This window comes from Octodon degus, unplaced genomic scaffold, assembly GCF_000260255.1.
Source record: "Octodon degus isolate 3935 unplaced genomic scaffold, OctDeg1.0 scaffold00135, whole genome shotgun sequence".
NCBI classification, from domain to species: domain Eukaryota; kingdom Metazoa; phylum Chordata; class Mammalia; order Rodentia; family Octodontidae; genus Octodon; species Octodon degus.
This window is the reverse complement of record NW_004524711.1, coordinates 837,081-852,069: the sequence shown is the minus strand read 5'-3', so window position 1 is coordinate 852,069 and position 14,989 is coordinate 837,081.

The window sequence follows — 14,989 nt, the reverse complement described above, 5'->3', positions numbered from 1 at the left end:
TGGTTGTTGGAAAATAGCAGCTCCATACTATATCTAAGGTGTTTGATATACAGACAGATAGTGATGTTAAGCCTAACTGCCTCTGTTACAGGGAAATAATGTCATTAAACTTCTATTCTGGATATTTAACACCTGAAATTTATAGACCAACAATTAGAGAAATAGAAAGGCTATAAGGATAGCCAATATTTTGGCCCTAGCCCTTCAAGGTCAATGAGGATTCAGGACATAAGAGAACTTCTGTTGTGACATCCTGTAACTCAGTTGTATCCCAAATTTTCTGATCAAAGAGATTATGGAGGCAAGGAGGAAAGTGATCAACGATGTGTAGTGTGCCTAAGGAAAGTCATCTAGAGAGAAAAACTCTCTTATGCTTTCACAGAGAGTGAAATGGTCAAGCAATGGGTGTGACTCATCCAGATGGCTGACACTGACAAAAGACCCACAAGGAGCTGTACATGGTTCCAGTGTAAATCCTGAGAGGATTTGACTGATCTTGTCAGATAGCAAAAGTTACCTTATGAGTTATATAGGTCTTGCTTTAACTTAGTCTTAACCATCCAGCAGAAAAGTGTAACCACGAGGCATAAAGGTATAGCAATATTAATATATTGAGTTGTAAAGGGCTCAAGTCAACAACTTCAGACAATTGCCAGTTATGCTGATGACCCACTACTATTATGGACTATTGGGCTATATTGGGTTATTGTGCTGAATTCAAGTACCTACAATCTTTGGTTTGGCGTCAAGTATGAAAAGTCCTTTAAAGACTTCTCCAAATACAGCTTCTCTAACAACAATTGAATACCATCTCTGACAAAACAAAACAAAAAAGGAGCTATAAATAAAGGACCTTTTTTGTCTCTGCGTGTGTGAAAAAATATATATATACAAGATAGTTAGGATAGGTATACAGTACTTTCTCTTAGTTCATTGAGAGGAAAGGTTTGTACTAATATTGTTTAGACATAGTATCATGCCTCCATCTCATCCTCTGAATAACTACTAGGAACAATTAATACAATACAATGTATTAATTATTATAACTGCTATACTAACCTGTCTGAAACTGTTTCATTGTTATTTTATACTTTTTCTCACTAAAATGAAAAACATAGATAATATAGCAACAATTGTTAATTAGCTATCCCTGTTTTGAAAATCTGTAACATATGTATTGTTGTTACCCTGTTTCTGCTATTATTTCTATTTGTTTTTTCTTTTGTTTTCACTCTTCAATTTAAAATGAAAGAAAAAAACAATTCATGGTTCTGAAGTGCTAGCATTTTGTAGGTTGCCTTTTCATTCTGTGGATTATTTCTTTGAAGTGCAGGAGCATTTCCCTTTGATGCAGTCCTATTTGTCCATTCTGGCATTTGCTATTTGTTCTTCTGTGTTCAAATTTGTACTGGTCAGTTTTCCAAATGCTGGAAAGTAGTACCTGACTTAAAGGAGAAGAGGTGTGTTTCAGTTCTCTGTTTCAGAGGTGTGAGTCCGTGCTCAGTTTCTTCAATCAGAAACCGCATGGTTGAAGAGTGCAGCTGGTGACTGCTGCTTACTGTAGCATGCCATCCGGGAAGCAGAGCCCAAGCACAAGGGGTGGGCGGGTGCCCAGATACAGTCTCCAACCTTGCAGCCCCACGGCTCACATCCAACACACTAAAGGGTGCTTTGCTAATCTCCTTGGCATGCATCAAAGTGGTCCTTATTTATTTGTTTGTTTGCTTTTGTACTGGGTCTCACTATGCAGCTCAGACTTGTAGTTATCCTCTTGTTTTCGGCCTCCTCACTGCTGGGATTACAGATATGCACCACCACGCCTGGACTCCGGGGCTGGCTCAGTGCGCCTGGGGTCGGTGCTGACACAGCATGGGGTACTGGGGATCAACCCTGGTCCCTGTGCTTGCCTAAGCAGGCACTTAGTCCACTGAACTATCTTGCAGGCCCTTTAAAGTGTTCCAATTTATAATCAAGTTCGACTATTACCATATACAAATAATCACTACCCAGACTGAGAATGTATCTAAATCTATTGCCTTCTGATAATTTAATAGTTTCAGGCCTTACATTTGAGTCTTTTACCCCATTTTGAGCTGAATTTTGCATGCAGTTGGAGATAAAGGTCTAACTTCATCCTTCTCTTCCATTTCTGCTTTTATCCATTTATTTATATCAAGATGTTCTTGTGTATATTTATAATGTACTTTGGTTCCTAATGAAATATTATGTTATTTTGCTACTTGAGTTGACAATTGGTTGAACTTTCAGATTGATATCTGTGTCATTTTGATATTCTCTGTATGTTAGCTTTTTGATAAATGTCTTCCTTTTCTCTTCCAAGAAATATCGTCAGACTTTTGAGAATTTCCTTAATCAAGACTTCCATGGGCTGGGGAGATAACTCATCAGTCTAAACACCTGCCTGGCAAGCACAAGGACCCAAGTTCAATCTCCAGTACCGCATACTGTGCTGGCCCTGAAACTGGGCTTGGTGACGCAGGCCTGTAATCTCAATGCTGGGGAGACTGAGACAGGAGGATCATATGAGTCTGAGCTGTGTAGTGAGACCCTGTATCCGACACACACACACACACACACACACACACACACAAAGACTTCCAAGAGGTCTAGTATTGTAGCATATGGCTCTCTATTTTGACTTCATATTGTTTATTAATTTTGATTTTAAGTGTTATATCCCCTTTATTTCCTTGAGTTTACCTCTAGTGCCTGATTTCAAAGCTTGGATACATAATTTCAATATCGGGATTATTTTGGTGTTTTCCTCTATTTCTTTTTTTCTTACAAATCAGATTTTTCTGCTTTTATATATATCATTTTGCTTAAAAATGTAGTTGAGGGAGAATTTATATATAAAATTGTTGTTTCATTCTCAATTATTCTTGATATTTCTTTCTTTTTTATTTTGAACAGAATGCAGTTATTTTGTATCATCTTCTCATCTAATTGAGAATTGTTGAAAGAAAAACAATAAGATAATATAATTTGGGGGATAGAGATACCTGGTTTTAGAATGACCTGAGAAATCATCATATTTTAACTTATAAGAAAATATTTGATATATTACACTTACTGATTTGCATTTAGAATTAACAAAAAGTGAAGTGATCCAAGCAGAGTAGAAGAGAAAGGAGAGATACCAGTGTAGAAAAATATCTCTAAATTAGGGTTAATACTTTAAAGATTGATAATAACTCACTCACTGTCATTATACAATCAGCATTTCAAGTAACACCTAACTTAGCATTTGGCAGGAAAGTTTCTAAATATAGTTTTTCTCAGAAAGGATATGATATCATATATACTCTCCAGTAGTAGGAATCAATAATATATAAAACACACATCCAAACTATGGGAAAAATTTCACATTATAATATTAATACATATAAGTGTGTATATAGCTAATTACAATAATGTATTAATATTGCAGGTTTTCTTTATATTCTAGTTAGAAAAACAATTATGCTTATTTGTTATTTATATTTTACTTGCCCCACAGAATTTGTCTCCCTTTGTAGCACTGCTTTATGAAACTCAAATGCTACATTTGTAAGTCTTTTGCCAGATGTGCTCAATATAGACATTGTCACCCTAAGAGAATCAATCTAAGAGAATCAATCTTTTAGTAATGAAAGTGTTTTGTCCAGAGAATTTGTTTAAATTTAGAAACTTTTGCTAAGTTAAAGGAAGATCAAGTTTCAATTGGTCAAATAGTTTATGTAATGTTTTGCAACCTTCATTATTGTAAATAGAAATTGTGATTTAAAAAAAAAAACTACATAAAAATCAGTTTTGTTAAACTTAAGTGCAGCCAATATTGCTGCCTATAAACTAATAGGAAATAGTAGGTTGGCTTACATTTGTTACATTTTTCCTGTGAAATTAATAAATATCAATAATGATGGGAAATTATTTCTATTTATTTTGCAAAATGGATTGTTTTGCCTGCTTATTACTACGTACAATAATTTTGGAACATTATTGATGGTATTTGTATTGTTTTAGAATTTGTGAATTTAATAATTAATGTTAATATAATGTTATAATGCTTTTTTAGCAAATATTTACAGAGACTTTCATTACAATGTTTTCCCACCTTTACATGATTGGAAGAATGTCACTGGAAGACAGAGTAGCTTAAATGTGGTATGTTTTTCTGAGGAGCACACTAAATAGTTTCCTACAATGTGTTCTTATAACTAATCTTAAACTCATCAGAATTCTCAGCTCATACTGCTACTAATAATAACAATAAATATCAGAGACTATAAAGTAATAGCTTTAGTAACGCATATTATGTATGATTCAGAGAATTTCCATTTTATTTCTTTAAATATTAATTTTCCAGGGCGGGAGAGATAGGCCAGTGGAATAAGTGCTTTCTTGGCAAGCGCAGGATCCCGAGTTCAATCCCTGATACTGAAAAAAAAATTAACTTTCCAATTTATTTCCTGCTTAATGTTGATTTTTATTATCTTATTTAGAAAATATTTATTTAATTTATGAAGGCATTTATTTATTTATTTATTTAAGGGATCAAACTTGTGACCTTGCACTTCCCATGCAGGTGATTGTACCCCTGAGCTATTTCCTGGGCATGACTTTTCTGTACATGTAAAGTACTAGGATAGCACTAGGGATTGAAACCAGTGCCTTTGCACTGAGCTATGTGTCCAGCCCTTTTTGCAATTTTTACTTTGAGAGAGTGTCCGGATAAATTGCCCCGTGGAAACTGACTCTATGTGTCTCTGCCGAAGCCTTCCAGAGTGCTGGATTACAGGTGCGTACCATCATGTCAGATTTCAAGACTTTTTAAGTAGGAAAGCAGAGCTTAATTTAAGGGTGCTTACTCCCTAGATTTTTATTCCAGTTTCATGATGTATTAATTAAGCATCCTTAAGCAACTACTTCAGGCTTCTTTTCTATTAAACGGAGTAAATATCAGTACTTTCCACATGTTTGTTCAGAAGATTAAAATATTAAACGAGATATTCCTTACAGAGCACTCAGAATGGAGTCTGCCCCACAGCAGGTGCACCACGCAGCACTACACACTGCTTCTGTGTACTATGGACTTTTAAACAATGTGGGACACAACGGCTTACCTAATCTCCCTTTGACTTTGTCAGAAACATGACAACCAAGAAAGCCACTTTGCAATACTAGTGTCTGTTATGCTACATGATTTTCCCCCGTTGATCCCTAACAGGGAACTGAAGTCTAAATGCAAGTGGCATCCTTTTACAAAATCATAAGCAATCCAAATTTATGAAAAGAAGAACTATTATAAGACAAGAAAATAGCTCTTTCCATAGAGATCTCTTTGTCCCCTCTAATATCTCACAATATTTCTCAGATTTTGCACTTGGGTTATAGTTCCAAATTCTGCTTTACAATACACCAAGTGATTTCTTTGTCCCTTCTAACACCAGGTAATTTTTTAAACTCTTCTCAGCAATACTGCACCCAGCTAGACAAAAATGCACTCTGCCTCTTCCATAAAATAGTGATAAATGAGTAGAGCAGTGACCTTTTATAATGAGAAATATCACAAGACTGCCTTTCACACGATATTTCAAGTGCATTTCCTCTTGAAAGATCATAAGAATCTGCCTTTTATGTTCTTCTCATTGTAAAATTGGCCAGCTCTTGGAGTTTTGTGCTGATCCTTTCATATATTAAGCTAGTTGGAAGAAAATTCACCATATTCTGTGAAAATAATAAAAATCTTTGAAAATACTCCTTTTAATTTAAATATCACAATCATATAAATAATGTATTGTTTGCATTTTTATATTTTTGAAGCAGCTCATATTTTCTTATATGTTTATACTTCTAAATTGTAAAATTTTATCCTAAATATCTTAAAGGTTTAAGAACAATAAAATATTATAATGAACTGTGCCTTCAACAAAATGGGCTTTTGTTCCCACAAACATAAAAGTGGCACTTGTATTAAATTATTGTTTTACATTCTTGACCAGTCCAAGCAGAACTGAAGCATCTGGGCTAGGAGAGGTTGTGAGAAATCATCATTCTTTTTCCTTGGAAGGAACTGTGCTCCTGCATACATTTGGGAACAATAGGTGTCAATTTCACTTTCCTTCAGAAAGGTAATTTTCCCTGCAATGTTCACTAGTTAGCTTTTTTAATATTGAAAAAAAATACTGTGTTTTAGCCTATCTGATAGCGTGTCTTCATCTATGAATTTAAGAAAGATAGTAAATACTTACTGTGCTTCTGACTGTGGTAACTAAATATACTACCATAATCACAGTGGGCAGTAGGGGGAAGAGCTTTGGGAGAACATGGGCATTGGAATTAACGAAGAAAATCTGGCCAGACAACAAGCGAATAAGACACGCAGGGTGTAACTTCAAACTTGGAGTGAGATAATGCAGAACTCCTGTAAATGCAGCCATATAGAAGCCATGTGCAAGAGACACAACAGCAAAAGCTGGTACAGGATGCGTGGAGAAGAGGCAAGATCAGAATTCAGGGTACCGTAACACATGCTTTCAAAATAAAATGATTGGTCAGAGCAATCATTATAGGGGTATAGTTGTCATGCTTTTAGCGGTTGACATCAACATAAAAGGGACATTTGCCTCATACGCTGATAGGTAAACCAAAAATCTTCCTATAATCCCCACCCCACTGCTCTACTTTTATTAAAAATATCAGAACAATCTTATAATGCTGGCCTTGAATTTATGAAGATTCTCCTGCCTCAACTTCTTGAGAGCTGGGATTACAGACATGTGGGACAAAAAAGTTTTAAACTACATAGTGCAGATTTTTTTTTTTTTTTTTTTTGGTGGAACCAGGGATTGAACTCAGACCCTTGCACTTGCCAGGCAAGTGCTTATTCTACTGAGCCATCTCCCCGGCCCCCATAGTGTAGATTTTAAGATCAAAATGTTGCATAGAAAATTAGTCTGTACATGATATACACGAAGGAGTCCTTGAAGTCAAGATTCCCCTGCATGGCAGCTATCAAAGGTTACCCTTGAAAAATAGTCTCAGTGGAAATTGTACTTAATGTTACTTCTTATCCAAAAGCTATTCCTACAGATATTCCCATGAATTGCTGTTTTTATTTTTCATGTCCATTATTTTTATACAGTTTTGTGCACCAGTGTTTAGTGCACATATATTTTTTGATTATTACCTCTTTCTATGGTATTGTTTCCTTTACAAGGATATAGTGACCTTCTTTTTCTCTTTTAATAAGCTTTGGTTTGATGTTAATTTACCTCTACATAGAATAGCTACCCCAGCTTTTTTTGGGTTTCTGTGGCATGGACTGTTGTTTGCAATCCTTTTACTTTTAGTCTATGATTTTGTTTTTAGGTAAATGTACTTCTTGTATGTAGTATGTTGTTGGATCTTATTTCTTGATTCGTTCCACTAGTGTATTTCTTTTTATTGGTGAATTGAGACCATTTCCAATGGTGGTTATAATTGAAATATATATTAACTTATCCTTGTCTTGCTATTTTTCTGCTGTTGGTTATCGTTTTTCCCCTTTATGGTTAATTCCTTGCCTTGCCTGGTAGATTCATTCTGTTAGGGCTTATGAAGTTGTAGTCTTTGCTATCTCTTTGTAGAATGTTCCTCAGAATGCATTACAATGCCGGCTTGGTGACCATGAATTTCCTTAGGTGTTCTTTGTAATGGTAGTGTCTAGGCTCTCCATCAATTTTGAAATACAGTTTTGTGGTGTACATCAATCTAGGCTGGCGTTTCCCCGCAATTATTCCCCTTCTTGGTATCTTTCCAAAAGATTTAAAAAGATCATATCTCAGTGATGTTTGTACACATACGTTTAGAGTGGCAAAGAATATAACAGCTAAATCTTAGAAACAACCCAAATGACTGTCAACCAATGAATGGATAAATAAGTTTCTTTTATATAATGGGGTGCTGAGATGCAAAGTGGAACAAAGGAAGGTGGAAGGAGAAAGAAGTGACAAAGAAAAAAAGAATAGAAAGATAAAATAGAAACAAAGAGTTTGTAAATAAGGAGAAGAAAAGGAGTTGAGGGGAGAGAAAGGGAATGGGCAAAAAAGAAAAAAGAAAAATCATGGTATTCATATGCAGACACACATTTTCTATGATTAATCTTATTATGTATATCTAAAATTTACCAATAAAAGAAAAAATCTGCATATAACCCCCAAAACAACCTTATGAAGCATTATCAGACACCATTTGTTCATCATCTCTTTTAATTGCCTGGCTCATGATTATGAAAAAAGATGTGAAAACTTACTCTAACATAAAAAATGTGTGTATGACAGTCTATGTTTCAATGTATCATAAATGGTTATATTCAAAAGCATTTTAGTATTTGGAAAATGGTGATTCTGTTACTTGACAGCATGAGTGACATCTTTTCCTAGCTTGACTGTGTCATTGTTGTTAGTCTATTCTACTCTAGTACAGTTGACAAATGTATTTTAATTTTTTTTTTTTTTGTACAGGGTCTCCCTAGGCAGTTCGGAATTGTAGTGATCCTCCTGTTTTCAGCCTCCCTTGTACTGGGATTATAGGCTCTGGACTCTGTCACCTGCTCAGCATGCCTGGGGGTAGGGCCAGCGCGGCATTTAGCACTGGGGATAAAACACCACTCTCTGCACTTGCCTAAGCAGGCGCTTATTCCACTAAGGTATCTTTCCAGCCTTGGCAAATGTATTTTGTCAAAACATTAAGAAAAGTTTAAAAAATGTATACATAACAGTCTATGTTGCTAGGAGAAAGGATTCTGTAATATGTCAAACCTATATAGAAATAAATTCTCACATAGTCTCCTGAATTTGTAAGCATTCACTAAAGTTTCTTGGGAATACTGGAAAAGGGAAACCTTTTAAGAAATTTTTTTTTTTTTAAATTTAGTACAGGGTCTCACTACATAGATCGGAATAATAGTGATCCTCCTGTTTGCAGCCTCTCAAGAGCTGGGAATATAGGTGTGTGCCACCATGTCTAGTCTCAATTGCAGTCTCAGCATGCTCTGGGGGTGGCCCAGCAAGGCCTATGATGCCAGGGATCGAACCCTAGTCTCTGCATTGTGCCTAAGCAGGAGCTTTAGTCCACTAAGCTATCTGGCTGGCCCTATTTTAAGGAATCTTAGGTACAAGAGTCCATGCAGAAAGCTAAGTATTTTTATGGTTTCCTTAAAATGCAGACATTTGAAGGACAGATAAGGAAATAATGGCCTGCGTTGACTCACAGTGGGTTTATTAAGTTTGTTTCAAAACAAGTGCCAAGCTTTGGTACCTGAGTATGTATGATATAGACAAATTGATAGTGGTACAAACACCACATGGGTCCTTTGATTTGTGTAAAAAGAACTGTAATAATGAGGAAGACAAAGTGAAATCCTCTGACACTGAAAAAATATCACTTTATCATTGGAAATAACTCAGAAGAATTAGAAAATAATCTACTGGAACAATTATATACATTATTTGAGAAAATAATATCTTGGACCAGAAGGTAGTTAAATTTCCATAATGAAAAAGTGTATTTTTAGAGAAAATTGACTGAGATAAGCAGTGTTTTATTCTCTAGTAGAATTATAGGAAATTAGAGGAAGAACACAAAATTTGAATTTCCAAGGAGAAACCTCAAGTCTCAGGTAAAGTCAAAATGTCAAATTGGCTTCAGATTTCTTTTAGCATTGTTGAATGTCATCAGACAATAAAAGCACATAGTTACAGAAAAAGTAAACTATGTTCTCAGGAGCAGAAATATGTAAAGCTTCAGTATCACATCAAGAAGTTAGAAACTCTGTTTATGCAGGAATTAGGGAAAGTTTTGTACTTGAGTTTTTATTGTGAAATTGCTAAGCCATAAACGTTTTTAAAATTTTATTTTATTTTATTTTGAATAGTAAAACCATGAGCAAAAACAAATAGAGTGGCTGGGGAGATAGCTCAGTAGAATGAGTGCTTGCCTGGCAAGTGCAAAGTCCTGAGTTCAATCCCCAGTACCACCAAAAAACAAAAACAAACAAACAAACACCAGAGGCAGAAACAATATAACATTCAACAACACATATGTTACAGATTTTCAAAACAAGAGGAGCTAATTAACAATGGTTGTTCTATTATCTTATTTTTATTGTCAGAGTCATAATCTTTAACATTTAACAAGAAATGACTGATAAAATTATGGCTTAAGGACAGCAATGAGCATTTCTAATATTAAACTGAACAATTATGAAGTACAATAGAGAATCAGGCATAGAAAATATTTAGGAATAAAATAGGATATAAATGTTATACGCCTTGAGAAAGAAGGTGACTGGGGAAGTAGGTATGACATGCTAATTGCAAAATTCCTGGGTACATGCACAGTATCCGAAGTCCAGCACACAGACTTGTCTTGGAACCTGGGGTGGGCTTTCAATTGGAAGCCTAGATCGGACATCAGCCAGAGGAGTGTGAATATGAAAAAGATAGTAGACGTAGAGATTTTTTGCTACTGCTTTCTGTCTCATGTGGTGATCCACTCTAGGCTTTAGGATACTTCTTTTCCTAAATTTATCCAACTCAACTCACTCCGCCAAGCATATTTCTTTTTCTATCTTTACACATGTAGAAACTTACTAGCTCTTGTACCTATTTTGATCAACTCTTGACTGAGGACCAAAGGAACCTGGAAAGCAGTTTTAGAAGGAGATTCTAGCAACCCAAAACCATTTACAAAAGAGAGGTGGCATGTAACAGTGTTTGGTAGAGAGTTGTGCTAAGAAGCAGCAGATTAAGTAGCTTTTCAGAATGCTTTGACTAACAGCTAGAATTCCGTTTTTAGTGTTTGTATGACAAATCAAACAATGTAAATATAGAAATATTCAAAATTGCAAAAGTACTTAATTAGAAAATTTTAGTAATGTACATTGATAAAGCCTTTGGAAGACATAAAAATAAAAAAATCATTTTATTATTATAAATATTAAAATGTGTAATCATTATTGTGTAAGTAGAGAAACTAATGGCACCATGTAAAATTACAAAACTAATCACTCTAGAACAACAAACACTTCATAAACACACAAACCACACACAGGGAGGGGAGAAAGAACATAATGAAAAGGAATAATTAAAAATACTATGCAAACGAAAACTAAATAAAACTGCTTAAAAATCAAATATTTTTGTCCTACTAATACAATGTAAACTGTCTCAACTCATCTATTAGAATACACGCCATCTCAAACTGAATTTCAGTGAACAAGTTAAATCTAAGGTGAATGTCAGAGGATGAGCACAAAAGTGAAAGTGTAGTTTGTGATCATTATATCAGATAAGGCTGAAATCAGAGATAACAAAATTAATGAAGTTCAGCTTCTCTCCTGAAGGCCTGCTCTGGTACTGTTTCACACTCTAAAAACTGGGAAAAACTGGATAAGAATGTGAAATAAATAATGGTTTTCAGGCTGTCAGCGGTGGTACGGGTAGGTGGAAAGATGTAATCTGTGAGACAAACGATTGAGAATGGACGCTAATGTATTGAGTAGAAGTGGTTTTCTGCTTAAAGAGGAGGGAGAAGAAATAACAGAAAGTCCAGATGAATCGAAGAGAGATATCAAAGCTTGGGGAAGTTGAGGGGGCTAGAATTTTAATGAGATGTTTTCAATGTATTTGGTACACAGCTCAGACTTGTAGTGATCCTCCTTTCTCAGCCTCCCCAGAGCTGGGATTACAGGTGTGCCCCACTATGCCTGATCTCGGTGGCCAGCTCAGCCCGCCTAGGGGTGGGGCCGGGGCAACATGTGGTACCAGGGATCGAACCCTGGTCCCTGTGCTTGCCAAAGCAGGCACTTAGTCCACTGAGCATCCAGCCAGCTCTTGAAGTTTTATTTTTTTAATTTATTTTATTTTATTTTTTAATTTTTTTTCAAGATTTTATTGATAAACAGATAGCAATGAGACAGTTTCAAATCAAATCGGAAGTACAGTTTCAACAAATAATACACTGCTTATATTCTTCTTAGTGGTTAATTGCTGTACAAGATGCAGACTTGAGATCCTATTTACAAACACCATTAGAACAATTCCTTCTATTCATTAAGAGAATGCAACTTTAAATGAGAGTGACAGGCAAGATCTACCTGGAAAATGGAGGAGAAAGGTTTGAGGACGTGCGTACCCTATAGATCATCAGAAGGCACCACTCAAGTGTTGGGCTGACACCTATATGCCTACCAGCATCACAAGAAGAAAAGCATCAATGCAGAGAAGAGAGCCACAGAAAGAGTAAACAAAAATAATTTGTGGAGTATGTACAGAAATAATTCCCTGATTCCAAGGAAAGGAACTGTAATGCACGGGGCATTGGGCAGAATACTCATAGCACTGTTCTAATGTCACAATGAAGAGCTGCAAGCCAATAATGAAATCTTGGATGATCAGTTGGATCCAAAAACAATTTAACTGTACTTAGCACTTCTTCCACTGAGCAGTCTCCTGGGCCCCTAAGCATTTTTTTTTCTGGTGGAACAGGGGATTGAACTCAGGTTAAATGTATTTAGCATAAAAGGTAAAACATCTTGAAGGAATACACCAAAAATGCCACTAAATGTAAAATTTACAAACTCAGTATTAACTAAAAATTATTTGGTGTGTAAAGAAATTATGATCCAGTTCGATCTCTGGTGGGCTGTGCTAGCCCTACTCCCAGGGCGTGCCCAGATAGGGACTGACACTGGGTGTGGTGGCGCGTGTAATCCCAGCACTTGGGAGGCTGAAAACAGGAGGATCGCTATGAGTCCGAGCTGTGTAGTGACAATCCTGCACACCCTGCGCTAAATACATAAAAAAGAAATTATAATTCATAATTATTGTGTTAGTTGATACACTGTGTCAACTTGGCTGAAGCAGCTCCGGCAGCGTGGGGGCCTCACCCTGCAGGTGGGCAGGGCCCAGGAATTGAGAAAGGCTTCCTGCCGCTCTGCCCGACTTACTGCCTCCTGACACCCCACCCTGCTTCGGTGGAGAAGTACCAGCCTTTGCGGCCACGACACTTTGGAGGAGCTCCGACCTTCACTGTGGAGAGCTGGTCTTTACAGTCAGTGCAGAAGGAAGAGAGAGGCTTGATGGACGCCGCTGCAGCTGCTGCTCCTCCTCTGCTCTTCCTTGTTTTCTGCCGCATGAACCGCTGTTGTTTGCCTTAGAGCCAGTGGAATATGGACTGAACCCTCCAGTAACTGTGAGCTAAATAAACCTTTCCTTCCTTCATTTTGAGTGTCAGGTATTTGTCCCAGCAACGAGTAAAAAGTAACTAAGACAATTATCCTCCCATAGTTAGATAATAAAAAAATATATAAATGAGAGATTTGGTGAAATTTGGAACTTAAAAGAGTTTATAATAATCTGTAAATATATTAAAGTATTTTGAAAATACAAATATAACCAGAAAAAGGAAAATTATAAGATATACTGAAATGGAACTCACTGAGGTAAGAGATATAACATTTAAATTAAATATGAGTGCTGGTGAGGCAGCTCAGAGGACTAAGCACCTGCCTAGGCAAGCGTGGGGACCCGGGTTTGATCCACTGCAGCACATGCCATGCGGGTGCGCTGAGCTGGCCACGGAGACCAGGCAGGGTGGCACATGCCTGTAATCCCAGTGCTGGGGAGGTTCAGACAGGAGGATCACTATGAGTCTGAGCTGCGTAGTGAGACCTTGTACCAACTACTTAAAAATAATTAAAATAAAAATAAACAAGATGTAATAATATCACATTTGATACTGCAGAAGATGAAATGGAGGACAAAATAATACCAGGCCTTTAAACTGAAACACACAGAGAAAATAAAAATGGAAAAACAATGCTAGTTTGCTGTTCTACTGTGTTAGAATATGTCTGCTTTAGAGCTGAGTGCCTGGTTTTCATGTAGGCAAAAGAGCTCATTTCAGAGAGCTATTCTTTGTCAAATTCTGCTCAGATTCAGTGTCCTCCTGGAGCCAAGGGCAACCTCAGCCATACTTAAATTTCTGGCTTAATTCAGGAGGTACAGGCAAGAATATGATAACTGAAGATTTCCTTTTCTTATGGTAGAATTATTTTTTAAAAAAACCTTCACTGTGGGGCAGTCTTTACCTTGTTATCGGCATCTATGACCAGCAACTCTAACTGTCCCCTGGACTTTATTTCACTCTCTCTACATTCTAGCTCATCCACCACATTGGGAAGATAAATCACATTCCTGTTGTATCAAAAACTCAAGGTCCTTTTGGAAGTCTTTTGAACAAATAGTAATTATGTATAGCATATTATTAAAGGATATGAATGAAATATTTATTTATGCTGATTGGATTACACATGATGTTTTCATATGCTTATTTTTATTTTTTTTCAGTTATTTTGTAATGAGAATAAATTAATTTTGTGAAATGCAGTGTTTGCAAAACAATAAAAGAAAGAACACTTTCTTAATTCTTCCTCCTGGATTAATGTGTCTGAAGTATTTTGGTTTTCTGTGTCCTTTGCTGTGAATAGATCATCACAGGTTATGGGATACAGTCGTGTGTTGCCAAACCACCAGGCTACATTCTGAGAAATCAGTTCCTTTCAATTCATTAAGTTTACTGGTACATATTATTTTACTTCATTTTATTTGTTTTATTTTGTTATTCACGCAGGATCTCACTGTGCAGTTCAGACCCACAGTGATCCTCCTATCTCAGGCTCCACGGCACCGCGACCACAGACTTGCACCTCCATGCCAGGTTTTGGGGCCATTGTGGCATGAAGTACTGGGAATCAAACTCAGGACCTTGCTCTCGGCAGGTAGGTGCTTAGAGTGCCGAGCTATCTCTCCAGTCCTGTTGGTACATTTTAGTTATACATAATGAACACATTCCTCACAGAGACTTTGTACTGGTACATTGTATACAATGATACTTCTTTTATTCCCATTGCTTCCCTCTCTCTTGACCCCTTTTCTCCTTC